Source organism: Sceloporus undulatus, chromosome 2 (assembly GCF_019175285.1).
Source record: "Sceloporus undulatus isolate JIND9_A2432 ecotype Alabama chromosome 2, SceUnd_v1.1, whole genome shotgun sequence".
NCBI classification, from domain to species: Eukaryota; Metazoa; Chordata; class Lepidosauria; order Squamata; family Phrynosomatidae; genus Sceloporus; species Sceloporus undulatus.
The window spans coordinates 227,059,778-227,072,965 of record NC_056523.1 but is presented as its reverse complement, the minus strand read 5'-3'; the positions used below and the strand labels follow the sequence as shown (position 1 = coordinate 227,072,965).

At 43.6% G+C, this 13,188-nt stretch overlaps 2 protein-coding genes and 1 non-coding gene across 5 annotated transcripts in view; 2 read left to right on the top strand and 1 right to left on the bottom strand.

The window, feature by feature from the left end:
* Positions 1–6,535, bottom strand: part of LOC121921292 (importin subunit alpha-5) — a 66,259-nt gene extending 59,724 nt beyond the window's left edge. Inside the window, exons 1-2 of one of the 3 annotated variants that reach the window (XM_042449145.1) lie at positions 6,368–6,534; positions 4,824–5,027 (exon numbers count right to left, since the gene is read on the bottom strand). The gene's annotated coding sequence lies outside the window, so the exon portion shown is untranslated. Of the gene's footprint in view, positions 1–4,823; positions 5,028–6,367 lie in introns of all 3 variants that reach the window. The other 2 variants (XM_042449147.1, XM_042449144.1) reach the window with 2 other exon arrangements.
* LOC121924579 lies at positions 3,642–3,773 on the top strand. Its single transcript, XR_006102683.1, has one exon. It is a non-coding gene; the product is annotated as a U6atac minor spliceosomal RNA (small nuclear RNA).
* A 5,326-nt stretch (positions 6,536–11,861) lies between the features above and the next one.
* FBXO40 (F-box protein 40) overlaps positions 11,862–13,188 on the top strand; it is a 34,013-nt gene continuing 32,686 nt past the window's right edge. The window contains exon 1 of the mRNA XM_042455231.1: positions 11,862–12,011. The gene's annotated coding sequence lies outside the window, so the exon portion shown is untranslated. The remainder of the gene's footprint in view (positions 12,012–13,188) is intronic.

The following is a 13,188-nucleotide window of genomic DNA, read 5'->3' as shown; positions in this document are numbered from 1 at the left end:
TTGCTGAGAGAAGTTAAACAGTGTTGTTGGGGTTGGGTGTCAGCACCAGCATGCTGATGACACCCAACTCTATCTCTCCTTTCCATCTGATTCCAAGGAAGCTAAACCAGTATCTGCTGTTTGTAATGGCCTGGATAAACAAATTGAAGTTTAATCCAGATAAGACAGAGGTGCTCCCAGACATTCACAAGGTAGAACAAGGAACTGGGATTCAGCTTGTGCTGGATGGAGGTTACACTCCCTGGGCAGTCTAAAATTGCAGTTTGAGCGTACTCCATTCAAACCTGATCCTGGATGCCCAGCTAAAACTATACTTGCTCCTCCTATAACCATCACATGTGGTTATAGTGATACACAAATTGACAGCATCTCTTTGGGTGCACTCTATATATAGCCATGGAAACCCAGTGGGAGACCTTGAGCAAGTCACATTCTCTCAAGCAAAAAGAACCATAGAATCATAGAGTTGGAAGAGACCACAAGGGCTATCCAGTCCAACCCCCTGCCATTCAGGAACTCAAAGCACCCCTAACAGATGGCCATGCAGCCTCTGCTTAAAGGCCTTCAAAGGAGACTCTGTGACAGTCTGAGGGAGTGTGTTCTACTGTCAAATGGCTCTTACTGTCATGAAGTTCCTCCTAATGTTGAGCTGGAATCTCTTTTCCTGGAGCTTGCATCCATTGTTCCGTGTCCTATTCTCTGGAGCAGCAGAAAACAAGCTTGCTCCATCCACAATGTGATACCCCTTCAAATACTTAAACAGGGCTATCATATCACCTCTTAAGTTTCTCGTCTTCAAGCTAAACAAATCTCTCCTCAGAAGACATGGTTTCCAGAATCTGCACCATTTTGGTTGCCCTGCTCTAGACACACTCCAGTTTCTCAACATCCTTTTTGAATTGTGGTGCCCAGAACTGGACACAGTATTCCAGGTGAGGCCTGACCAAGGCAGAATACAGTGGGACTATTACTTCTCTTAATTGAGACTCTATACTTCTGTTGTATAGTATATAGTATAGTATACTTCTATTGATGCAGCCCAATTGCATTGGCCTTTTTATCTGCCGCATCACACTGTTCACTCATGTTCAACTTGTGGTCTACTAGCACTCCTAGATCCCTTTCACACATAGTCTCGTTCAGCCAGGTGTCCCCCATCCTATATCAATGCATTTCAATTTTTTGCCCTAAGTTCAGTACCTTACATTTCTCTGTATTGAAATTCATTTTATTATTTTATTTTGTTACCTTCATCCAAGCTTTCTAATCTATTAAGGTCATTCTGAATTTTGATCCTTTCCTCTGGGGTATTAGCTATTCCTCCTAATTTGGTGTCATCTGCAAATTTGATAAGCATGCTCCCTATTCTTTCATTTAAGTCATTGGTAAAGATGTTGAATAGCACTGGGCCCAGGACAGAACCCAGTGGCACCTCATTGGTCAGTTCTTTCCAGGATGAAGAGAAACCAATGCTGAGCATCCTTTGGGTTTGGCTGGTCAACAAATTACAAATCCATTTAACAGTTGCATTGTCTAATCCATATTTTACTAGCTTGTTTGCAAATCATACTCCCTCTGAACAAATCTTACCACAAACAAACAGACAAAAACAGGCAAGTTAAACAGAAACTTTAGAGTCACCATAAATCAGAAATGAGGTGAAGGCACAGAACAACAAATGGAGAACAAAACATATGAGGAAAGGCTAAAGGAACTGGGCACGACCGTGTTCAGTCTGATGAAGAAATAACAGAGGAGTGACATGATTGCAGTCTTTAAAGACTTCAAGGGCTGTCACAGAGAAGAGGGAACAGCTCCCCTGCTGAGGGTGCTTTACCTGCAGATCCTGCATGGAGTAGGAAGTTGGACTTGATGGCCCATGAATGTGCCTTAGAACTGATTTAGGACCAGCCAGATTGCGATTTTAAATATTTTTTTAAAGTAAGAAACAATGAGGTAATTTCTTATTTACTCTGTTGGGTTCCTGATGCCCAATTAGCTACGCTAAAAAAAATAAAACAAATGCAACTTCGTTTTCACTATGGAAAACACTAATATCAGGAAGGGATGAGAACAAGAAGTGACAGGTCTAGTTCCTAACCAAAGGAAATATTTTTTATCAAGGGCTCTCCAATAGCTATGCTGGAGGAAGGATGCTAAGCCCTATATAATGTTTTGGTATCCAACAATAACAAAAGGCTCCTCAAACAGCTTACAGAAATAATTATATGCATACCTCAATGCCTCTGACAAAGCAGCTCCTTTTTACAACATCTTTTTTATGCCCAGTTAGCCCCTATCCTTTCCTCCTTATCCTCTGTCTAGATAGGTGTGTGGATATCCTGCACTGCATCTGCATCACATAAATAATCCAGTCTGACACCACTTTAACAGTCATGGCTCAATGTCAGTGAACTGTAGTTTTCTAAAATATTAAACCTTATCTGCCAGAGAGCTCTGGTGGCCACCAAACTACAAATCCCAAGATCCCATAGCATGGAGCCATGGCAGATAAAGTGGTATCAAACTGGATTATTTATGCAGTGTGGATGCAGTCTGCGTCTGTGTACATTTTTGGGTGCATAATTTTTTTTAATTTTACAGTTGGCCCTCCACATTTGCCGCTCTGATTGTTGTGGCTTTGATTATTCATGGATTTGAATAATATGTTCTCTCTAGGAATCTCTAGCTCCTCCAGTATGACTATCGTCGACTTTGGCCAAAATCACACTGGAGGACCTAGATATTCCTAGAGAAAACACTTCTCTAGGCGTCTGTAGGTCCTCCAGTGCAATTTCATGGTCAACGTCTGGCAGATGCTGACCATAGAATTGCCCTGGGGGGACGTAAGGGATTCCTAGAGAGGTGCAGTTTTTCCACTTTCACAGGGGTCCTGGACTTTTAACCCCCTTGATTTTGGAGGGTCCACTGTACTTGCAATCTGTTGTGAGTAATCTAGTGTGGACAAGCACCTTCTGGCTATAAAGATGGCCGCTACCTCAGAAGAACATCTTGGGATGATAAAGGCTCCATGTTTGTGTGCCTGCAAGAAGTGGAAGGAGAACAGAGGTGCCTGGCATACAGAAAACCTTTACAGGCCAAGAGTGGAGAAGGGATGGTTTACTTCCTCTGAAAGAAAAATGCCAAAGAGGGTTTGGAAGAAAATTAGAAAAAGAAGTGAAAGATTTTTCAGTCATCATTATGGAATAGAGTAGAATGGGATTAACAACGGAAGATGCTATAGTAAGAAGCGACTGAAATACAAGATAGGAGGATAGAAAGAAATTGACAGGGATAGAGAATAAATATGACAGGAGGAGAGAAGAAGTGACAAAAGACCCTATACAGACAGCCAAAATAAAGCTGCTTCAAGTCACTTTGGAGGTATGGTGTTTCAATGATGCATGCGTCCTAAGAGTCTGGAAGCTGCACCAAAGCTGTACTCCAGTCCTTAGGACTGCAGCGTGGCTTTGGTGTGGCTTCTGGACTCTTAGGACGCATATATCATTGAAACACCATACCTTCAAAGTGACTCGAAGCAGCTTTATTTTGGCTGTCTGTATCAGGCCAAAAGATAAGCCAGAATACTCTGTAAAACACGGGGATATATTGTTGTGTACCTTCAAGTCATTTTTGATTTAGTGTTATATGAAGGAAGAAGAGATTAGCATTTCCTTTGATGAGGACAGAAGAGGCCCTAGTGCCCTGTTCAGCACATGAATGGATGAGGCAACACCATTTACTTTGGCATCTAAATAGGGCCTGTGTTTGTTTCAGGAGTGCCAGCATGGTGTAGTGGTTTGAGTGCTGGACTAGGAAGACCAGAGTTTCACTTCCTACTTGTCCACTGGGACTTGAAACAGACAGGCAAAAAACAATGGCTTTGGGAGTGTGGCGTGTAAATTACCTGTGTCCCAGATCAGCCAGAAGATGCGTTGAGACTGCCTAAGATGGCCCAAACCTGGCCTTAAAAAGAGCAAAAACCCCTGCTCCTTGCTGGTGGTCCATTCTGGACCACAGTGACCCACGCCAATCAAAGCTCACCCGTCTGCTTGTTCCCTGGGTGACCTTAGGCAAGGCACATTCTCTCAACCTCCGAGAGTGGCAAAGACAAATTTTGTCAAGAAAAGCCTGTGATAGGTTTGCCACAACTTGAAGGCACACAACAACAAAGGCAAACAGTTTTCTTGACAAAAATCCATCAATGATACCTTTAGCGACCAACCGAAATGCGCAATATATTTGTTGCAAGCTTTCGAAGCTCCATGGGCTTCTTCATCAGGCAAGATGCTACAAACCAGACAGGAGGGAAAAAACAAACAATTGGAGATGTCAGTCTGATGCCTGTATGTTGTTTCAGTCCTTAGTAAAGATGTTATGCTGAGAAGGATAACTTTTGTAGGCAAGCTCCTACTCCTTTTGGCAACAGGAAGATTTCCAAAGTCCAGGAAAGTTAAAGTCCATTTGCATCTCAACAAGGCCTCCAATTGTTTTCCCTCCTCCTGCTTGGTTCGTAACATCTTGCCTGATGAAGAAGCCCATGGAGCTTCAAAAGCTTGCAACAAGTATATTGTGCATTTCAGTTGGCCAATGAAGGTATCGCTGATGGATTTTTGTCTGCATTTGTTAAATGGCCAACACAGCTACCCCTGCAAGTTTTCTTGTTAAGATTTGTTTATATATCTGTTTCCAAGTATATCCTGGTTCTTCTCATTTCTGCTGGCACAAGATGAACAATACAGATGTATCTATTCAGACATAAGTTTGACTAAGGAAAATATAAGGGTATACAGGACTGCAAGCTAGAGCCTTTTAGAGATCACCTGGAATACTTCTAAGCAGCAGCAGCAGCTCAGAGTTTTCATCATTCGCTTTGAAACCTAGTAGTGAACTGTGTGGAGAAGTCACTCTCTGAAGCACCAGCAAAGCCAATCCTCTTAATTTCACCGTAGCATCTTTTCTCCTTGGCCAATACCATCTGAAGCTCCTGAATTTTTAAGTCTCATTGATCACTCCTGCCAAAGGCTCTGATGAAAATAGATGGAAGAGGGTCAGGTCTAGTCTGAAGATGCTGGACACCTGACAAAAGTGGAGCCCGAACAAGCATCTATGTGAAGAAACACTTCGAACATACAGTAGGAGAGGAAGCATTCCCTGCCTCAAGTATTTCTTTAGAGCAGTGGTCCTGAAACTGTGCCCTTTAAGAGACTTTGGACTTCAGCTCCTTGAAGCCTCAGCCATGTTAGCCAATAGCCTGGGATTCTGGGAGCTGAAGTCCAAAATCCCTTAAAGAGCACAGTTTGGAGACCACTGCTTTAGAGTAACAGAAAGCGCTTTACCCAACCAAGGGCCAAAACAGACTGGAGAAATAACCCACCTTGAGACCGCGTTAACTGGTTGAATGCTTATCGTGGCACCAGAGCTCTGTAAGAGGAGTCCCAATGCCTCTTTTAAAACACAGTTCCCAGAATTCCCTAGTGCTGAGCAGTTAAAGCAGTCTCAAGGGGGATTATTTCCGCAGTCTGTTTCGGACCCCAGGATGCAGGGCACGCCACCGTTGCCCTGAAGGAGCCTCAACGTGGAACAGGAGGAGGGTCCCTCCTGTTGTTGATCATTATTATTATCATTATTAGTGTTATTATTATTATATTTATTTATATCCTGCCCTCTCCCTAAAACTGGGACTCAGGGCGGCTTACAAGATTAAAAACAGTCCAATTGCAAAACATAGGGGATGATGGCCCTTGTTGTCTCTTCCAACGCTACGAGTCTATAGGAAATGTTAGGAACAACTGGGATGGTCTATACATGGTCTATACACCCCAATGAGGGGTGGAATGGCAATGGGGGGGGTAATAATAATAGAGTCATAGTCATCAATCATAGAATCATGGAATCAGAGTTGGAAGAGACCCCAAGGACCATCCAGTCCAACCCCATTCTGCCATGCAGGAACTCTCCATCCACTGTCAAACAGCCCTCACTGTCAGGAAGCTCCTCCTAATGTTGAGGTGGGATCTCTTTTCCTTGCATCAATTGTTCCAGGTCCTGTTCTCTGGAGCAGCAGAAAACAAGCTCGCTCCCTCCTCAATATAACATCCCTTCAAGTATTGAAACAGGGCTATCATGTCCCCTGTTAACCTTCCCTTCTCCAGGCTAAACCTCCCCAGCTCCTTAAGGGGAGGGCCGGGTGGGGGCTGAGGAGGGAGGTCCTGCTCAGAGGGACCCTTCTCCCGGAGGAAGGGGAGACCCTTGGCTCAGGGGCCCTCTCCTTCCCCTTCCTTGCTCTCCGGCCCACGCCCTCCTCGACTCCCGGTTCTGAGAGGCCCCTGGACAAACCAGGCCCAGGCCTCCCTCCCTCCCTCACCTGCTTTGGCGCCCGGCTCGGGTTCCCGGCCGGCGAGGTCCAGGTCGAGGCCCGGGGGCGGGAGGCAGACGATGAGGCGCCTGCTCTGCTCTCCCTCTTTCCTTCCAGGCGCGGCGGAGCCGGCTGCCCACCAGGCCAGCCCTCAGTGCGCAGGCGCCGTGTGGCGCAGCTTCCGGTCCCTCAGGACTAGGGCCGCTCTGCCCTCCTCTCTATGGTTCCTCCGCTTCCGGTGCAAGAGAATGGGCCTCTCGAGTCTCTCCATCCCCAACTTCCGGTGCGGGAGGAAATCCAAAATGGCGTCCGCCTTGGGCCGGAAGTGGGTTGGACTGCGTCATCATGGGTGGCCCTTCTGGCCTCTTGCTCCGACTCTATGGTTCTATGGCTGCTGCTGAGCAGCAATGGGCAGAATAGTGCAGCCTTCCTCATGAGGGCTTTACTAGAGGATATCACAAGCCAGGAAGGCATTTAGACCAAGATAGAGGCTCATCACAAGAAGGGAAATACAGCTGAATACTTTTTACTATACAAACAAAACAATAATAATAATAATAATAATAATAATGTATTCCCCATTGACAAGGTTGTCAAGTTGTATCCAACCATAGGGGGTAATGCTCATCTCCATGACTAAGCCGAAGAGCCAGCGTTGTCAGAGACTACTCTGTGTTCATGTGGCCAGCATGATTGCACAGAATGTTGTTTACATTCCCACCGGAGTGGTACCTATTTATCTACTTGCATTTGCATGCTTTCCAAATGCCAGGTTGGCAGAAACTGGGACTAGTGATGGGAACTCACCCCATTATGTGGCACCCGGGTCTCGAAATGCCAACCTGCCCATCTTGCAATCAACAGAGTCAGAGTCTTCACCACTTCGGCCACCGCATATATGTAATAAAGCTGTAAATAAATGGAGTAATTTAAGTTGATTCGCATTTCTATGAGTGTGCTTTTATTCATTTTACAATAGCCCCTGAAGAAGGCCAGTTTGTGACAAGGCCAAAATGTGTTGAGCTTTTTAAGACAACAAAGTTTGTGGACCGTCAACAACATGTGGGACTTAGGGGCTCAACAGACCACCTCTTTGGAGCAGCTTGCAGCCACCCCTTTCCTCATTGAATTGGGGCCATGGCAACTACCCGATCTGGCCTTTCCACAGCTCCTTTTTGCGCCGCAGAAAGGGTGTCTTAGCCACCACCGTGGCGGCTTTTTGCCACTTCTTCGGCACAGCGCATGTGAGTGCTGCGCTGAAGATAGGGCAGTGATGGTGAACCTTTTCGAGGCCGAGTGCCCAAACTGCAACCCCAAACCCACTTATTTATTGCAAAGTGCCATGTCCCTCTGGCTGTCTAGTAACAAACTCTTTGCTGGGGCAATGGCACATGTGACCACAGAGAGGGCTCTGAGTGCCACCTCTGGCACGCTTGCCATAGGATCGCCATCACTATAGGGCATGACAGGTGGGCAGTGTGGGGCGGAGCCAGGGTAGACAGTGTGCGGATACCACACCCCCACTCTGTCCCAAGGCGGCATATAATGCTGATCTGCACAGCATGTTAGTTTCCTTTATCATTCCACTGTTAATACACATTTTCCAGTTTCTTGTTCTGTTGCTGTGGAAAACAAGCCTCTTTCCTCTTTGATATGACATCCCTTCAGATATTTGGACATGACTATCGTGTCTCTTAAACTTCTTTTCATCAGGCTAAACATACCCAGCTCTCTACGTCACTCCTTATGAGACTTTAAGGTTTCCAAGCCCTTTCACCATTTTGGTCGCCCTCCTCTGGGTGCGCTCCAGCTTCTCAACACCCTTTTTGAATTGTGGTGCCCCGAAGTGGACACAAAAGCAGAATACAGTGGTGCTATTACTTCCCTTCGTGTAGACACTAGCTTTTATTTTCGAATGTCCTTCAGTTTTCTTGAATGTCATACATTTTGTGCCTTGTCTTCCTTTGGGGTTAGGAGAACATATGGTCGGAAGAAGGAAGCGCACCTTATTTTGCAGTTCTCTGATGCATCAGGCGGCTGGACATGGCCGTTCTTCAGGAACGCTCACTCCACCTGGACTGTCCTGTCTCTGCACCTGAGTCCAAGAGTGTCATCCCCTGAATGCTATTCAGTTTCGGTTTCCAATTGTTCATGGGAGGGAAGGGACAAAATGGCTAAGTCCCAGAGAGATAAAGGAAAGAGCAGCTGTCTGGTTTTGCATTAAATTCTGTGGCTGTCATCAAAGGGAATGAAGAAATGGAGGGAATGTTAAATATTTGACATGTATAATTCTTGCCTCTCTCCCCACATTTTGGGTTATCACCTATTCAATTGCCAGGTAAGAAAAGACAGCCCGATGTAATGTGTCACTCCACATCTTGTATGTCATATTTTATTTGATTCTTCTTAATGACATATCTAATAGTTAAAAAAATATTCTTTTAAAAATGGACATATTAAATCACTTAGACATTGTTACAAATAATGTACAAGTCGTCCTAGGAAGGACAACACATAGTAGAAAATATATCCAGGAGTAGCCATGTTGGCCAAACAGCAAAGCACAACATTATTCAAAATCCACAAGACAATGATACCTTTGGGCTGTTTTGTGACTGTATAGTAGGTTCTTGGAAGACATAAATGTTATTATTCAGTGATATATATTTACACTTCAGGATCTAGACCCCAAGAGCCATCCAGTCCAACCCTCTGCCATACAGGAACTCACAATCAAAGCACTCCTGACAGATGGCCATCCAGCCTCTGTTTAAAAACAAGGGCCTGTTACAGACTGCCAAAATAAAGCTGCTTTGGGTCACTTTGGAGGTATGCTATTTAAATGATGCATGGCTCCTAAGAATCCAGAAGCTGCACCAAAGCTGCCCTCCAGTGCTTAGGAATGTAGTGTGGCTTTGGCGCGGCCTCTGGACTCTTAGGACCCATGCATCATTTAAATAGCATACCTCCAAAGAGACCCGAAGCAGCTTTATTTTGGCAGTCTGTAACAGGCCAGTGTTTTTGTAAGGATATCATAGGGGATCTTGTCAAAGACCTTGCTGAAATGAAGTACCCCTCTCTACCAAATTTGCAACTCTTTCAAACTATGAGATCAGATTGGCATGACTTCTTTTTCAAAAACCCATGTTGAATTTTGTGCCTAAGTGCCTATGAACAATCTTTCCCCGTATTGATAAGGATTTTTTTCCACCAGGCAAATATTTTAGTTGGAAGTTGTAAAAGATCTGTTTAGGGCTCAATTTACATGGGGTCTTTAAGGTCGCCACATATTTATGGTATGTCCACTGTCGGAGGGGGTCCCAGACAGGGACCCCCTCCGACAGGTGCCACCAGACAATTAAAGATAACCAAATCGCATGAGTCTCTTTTCCTCAAATGGGCCAATTTCTCTGTTTCTAAAAAAATTCTAGACAAATAAGCACATAGTCTCAATTTGGCTTCACTGTCCTTTTGTAATAACACTGCAGCAACTGCAACATTCAAGGCTTTCACCTGAACCACAAAAGGTTCCAAAGGATCAGAATGTTTTAAGATGGGCTCAGAGGTGAACAGCCTCTTGACGTGTTCAAAAGCCTCCTGGCACTCGAAGTTCCACTTAATTCAGTAACTGGGTTTTTTTTCTTTTTCTCTTCATCTCCCTGCTTTGTCTTTAACAAGTCAGTCAGTTGCAAAGCTATCTGAGCAAAGTCGGGTATGAACTGGCAATAAAAGTTTGCAAACCCACAAAAGCTCTGCAACTGTTGTCTGCTCTTGGGGGCCTCCCAACCTACCATATCTTGAACCTTGGCTGGGTCCATTTCTACCCTTTGCTCAAAATTTGATAGCCAAAGTAGTCCAGCTTTGTTTTTTGTAAAACTCACACTTGGAAAGTTTCACATACAGCTGATTGTCCGACCATTTTTTAAACACCTTTTGTACCATTTCCACATAGGATATGCAGTCCTCAGAGTATACCAGAACACCATCAGTTGTATAAAAGGAAAAAAGTGTCCCCAAGTGGTCAGCCACTGCCAAGCCCTACACAGACAGGGGCCTGAAAGCTGCTTTTTAGGGAGATTCCCAAGAAGCTGCTGTTTTTCCTGACCCAGGCAGGAAGATTTATGGGGGAGCGGTAGCATACTTTCATGTTAGAAGAGGCCAAGGTACACTACGTGTCAGTGCAGGTAGAAGGAGGTGCCATGGAGTAGCTGGTCAATTTGTACAGTGGGGGAGCACCTGAACAAGAGGACTTTGACACCCTCATGACTAGTCTTGTGCCTGATTTGAAGATCCATTCTGGCAAGAAAAAGCATGCACCATCATCCAGACACTGAGGCAAGGAAATCAATCAATCAATAAATCAATTGCAGCTTATGCGGCAGAGTTCTGATGCTTAGAGGGCTGCATAGCAGAATGGTCAAAGGCACAAAAATGCAGCACTTTCAGGATAGCTTGAACGCTGACATTCTCTCTATCTAACTCTAACCAGACTTCATAGATGAACCAGAAAGAATTTATTTAACAAACTTTTGCCAGAAGTGGCTTCAAAGACACAGCTATGATCCTCTAACCCTCTACATGCCCACAGTACCTCGGTCTCTTACATTCCTTCCCAGGCTACACAACCCAGAGACTTCAGTAACAGTCAATGTTTTCTCTTTCCTATCATTAGGCTCGGCACCTGTTCACAACTTCATTACAAGCTTTAAAACCAAAACTCCTTCTAACCAACAGTAACAAGCACTTCAAGCAATAATAATAAATGCATGGCTAGGGGACCTGGAAGGGGGCCCTGACACAGTCATTTGTTTTTATCAACAGCATGCGCTAGGCCTTGGTCCTCCCTAGTATTTTCAGGATGTTTGGGTGGTCTCATCCACATAACCAGGAATTTATCACACAGGTTCATGCCTCTTTTAACTGCAGCTCTTTCAAGCTGGAAGGTCCTTTGGTAATACCTAGTTGGTGTATTTACATTTTTGAAGTGATTTAATATCAAGTTGATCAGGCAGATATGGCCATCTTTCTTTACACAGACAGTGCATCCCAGCTGTTACTCTTAGCTACTAGCTCATCTTCTAATGCTACTGGTGTTCATGGGAGTGAGCAACTTTTAAAAATGTTCGGTGCTGAAAAGTAATGTCCGGTACTGGATAAAGATATCTGTCTCGTTACTGTTACTTATTAAGGCAAAAAGAAGCAGAAAAGTCTGGATGATATTTACTGCCTCAGAAACCCGGTTTTGTATGGGTAATGATAAAAAGAAAGATGTTGGAGAGCTATGAAATTTCTTTCCAAACAGTAAGAAAAATAATCCCATTACACACTTCAGCTAAATAATGTTAATGTCCTTTACTGAGACTTAAATTAGCTATTCTGTTCTAACTCTGTTAAATATTGCACTAGCCATAGCAGTTTAAATAAATACAGTACCATGAAAGGACAGCGTTCTATAAATTGAACCATGTTGCTGAGTGCACATTTTATTTTTAACAGCCAACTGGTATGCGTTCAGTATTTTTCTTCCATGCCTCCTCAGATTTCTTTTTCCTCCACTCTTCTCATCAGCCGTCTCCTCCCCATGTCATTTCAACTGAGCTGGATGAACTCAAGAGACCATTTATTGGCAGCACTCAAAAAGAAACTATAAAGGGTAAGAATCTGGAAAAGAAAGCCTGTTTGAGAATCAAAGCTGAAAGATAAGTGTTATAAGAACAAAAATCAGGACTAAAACAGCAACATGTGTAATTAAGGAGCAAAAAACATTTTGAGAATGTATTGAAGTTTAAAGAAATAAATGTTGGTCTATCAGGTTACATCATTGCATTAGCTCTACTAAATTAAAGATGTATTTCAGAGTAGTAGCTAAAAACAGGTGCTGAGCATTAAATAAACAGAGCCTTGTTGACCCTTAGGTTGTGTTTATTTTATTCTTTGTTTCAAGGGATGGTGGGCTTAATTTGAGCGAAGGTATGATCCTATCTTTAGAATCTGTTTTTACTATCTGTTCCTGACCCTACAATAGTAAAAGAAGGGGCTCTGAGCACAAGAGGAGGACATTTTCCTTTCTACAATGCACACACAAGTTTCTTACACAGTAAATAAGCACAGGTTGCACAGAAGAATGGCTTCCAAGTTTAGACAGGCTTTTCAGAAAATGCAAGAACTTTCTAAAATGTTACAACAGTGTGCATTTAAATGTCTTGAGCAGAATGAGACATATACCTCTCATATTATGAGGGTGGCTTTAACAGAAAACTGTCAACAACATTACAGGATCAGATATGGTGCAGAAATTTGTAAAAACTATTTGAAATCTTAGGTTTAGTAGATCAAAGGAGTAAAAAAAGCATTCAGGTGTATGCCAAAGTAACTAGTGCTAGTGTAACCACTTCCATATGGTTTGAGTATATCTGAACGTATAAATGCATTTAAAACAGAATTACAGTGGTACCCCGGGATACGAAATACCCAGGTTACGAAATTTCCGGGATACGAAAAAATCCCATAGGAAATAATTGTTCCGGGTTACAAATGTTTTTTTGGGTTACGAAAAATTTTTTGGTGCTTTTTTCGGCTTTTTCGCACGAAATCGCGGCTTTTCCCCATTAGCGCCTATGGCATTTCGGCTTGCGAATGCTTTTCGGGTTACGAAAGCGGCGGCGGAATGAATTAATTTCATAACCCGAGGCACCACTGTAATATTCTATTTCATCCAGATGAGTGGACTTGTGTTTAAACTTGTGTTTTATTTGTTTATTCGTTTCATTTGTATGCTGCCTTTCTCCCAGAAGGGACCCAAGGCAACTTACAGATAAAAAACATTTTTA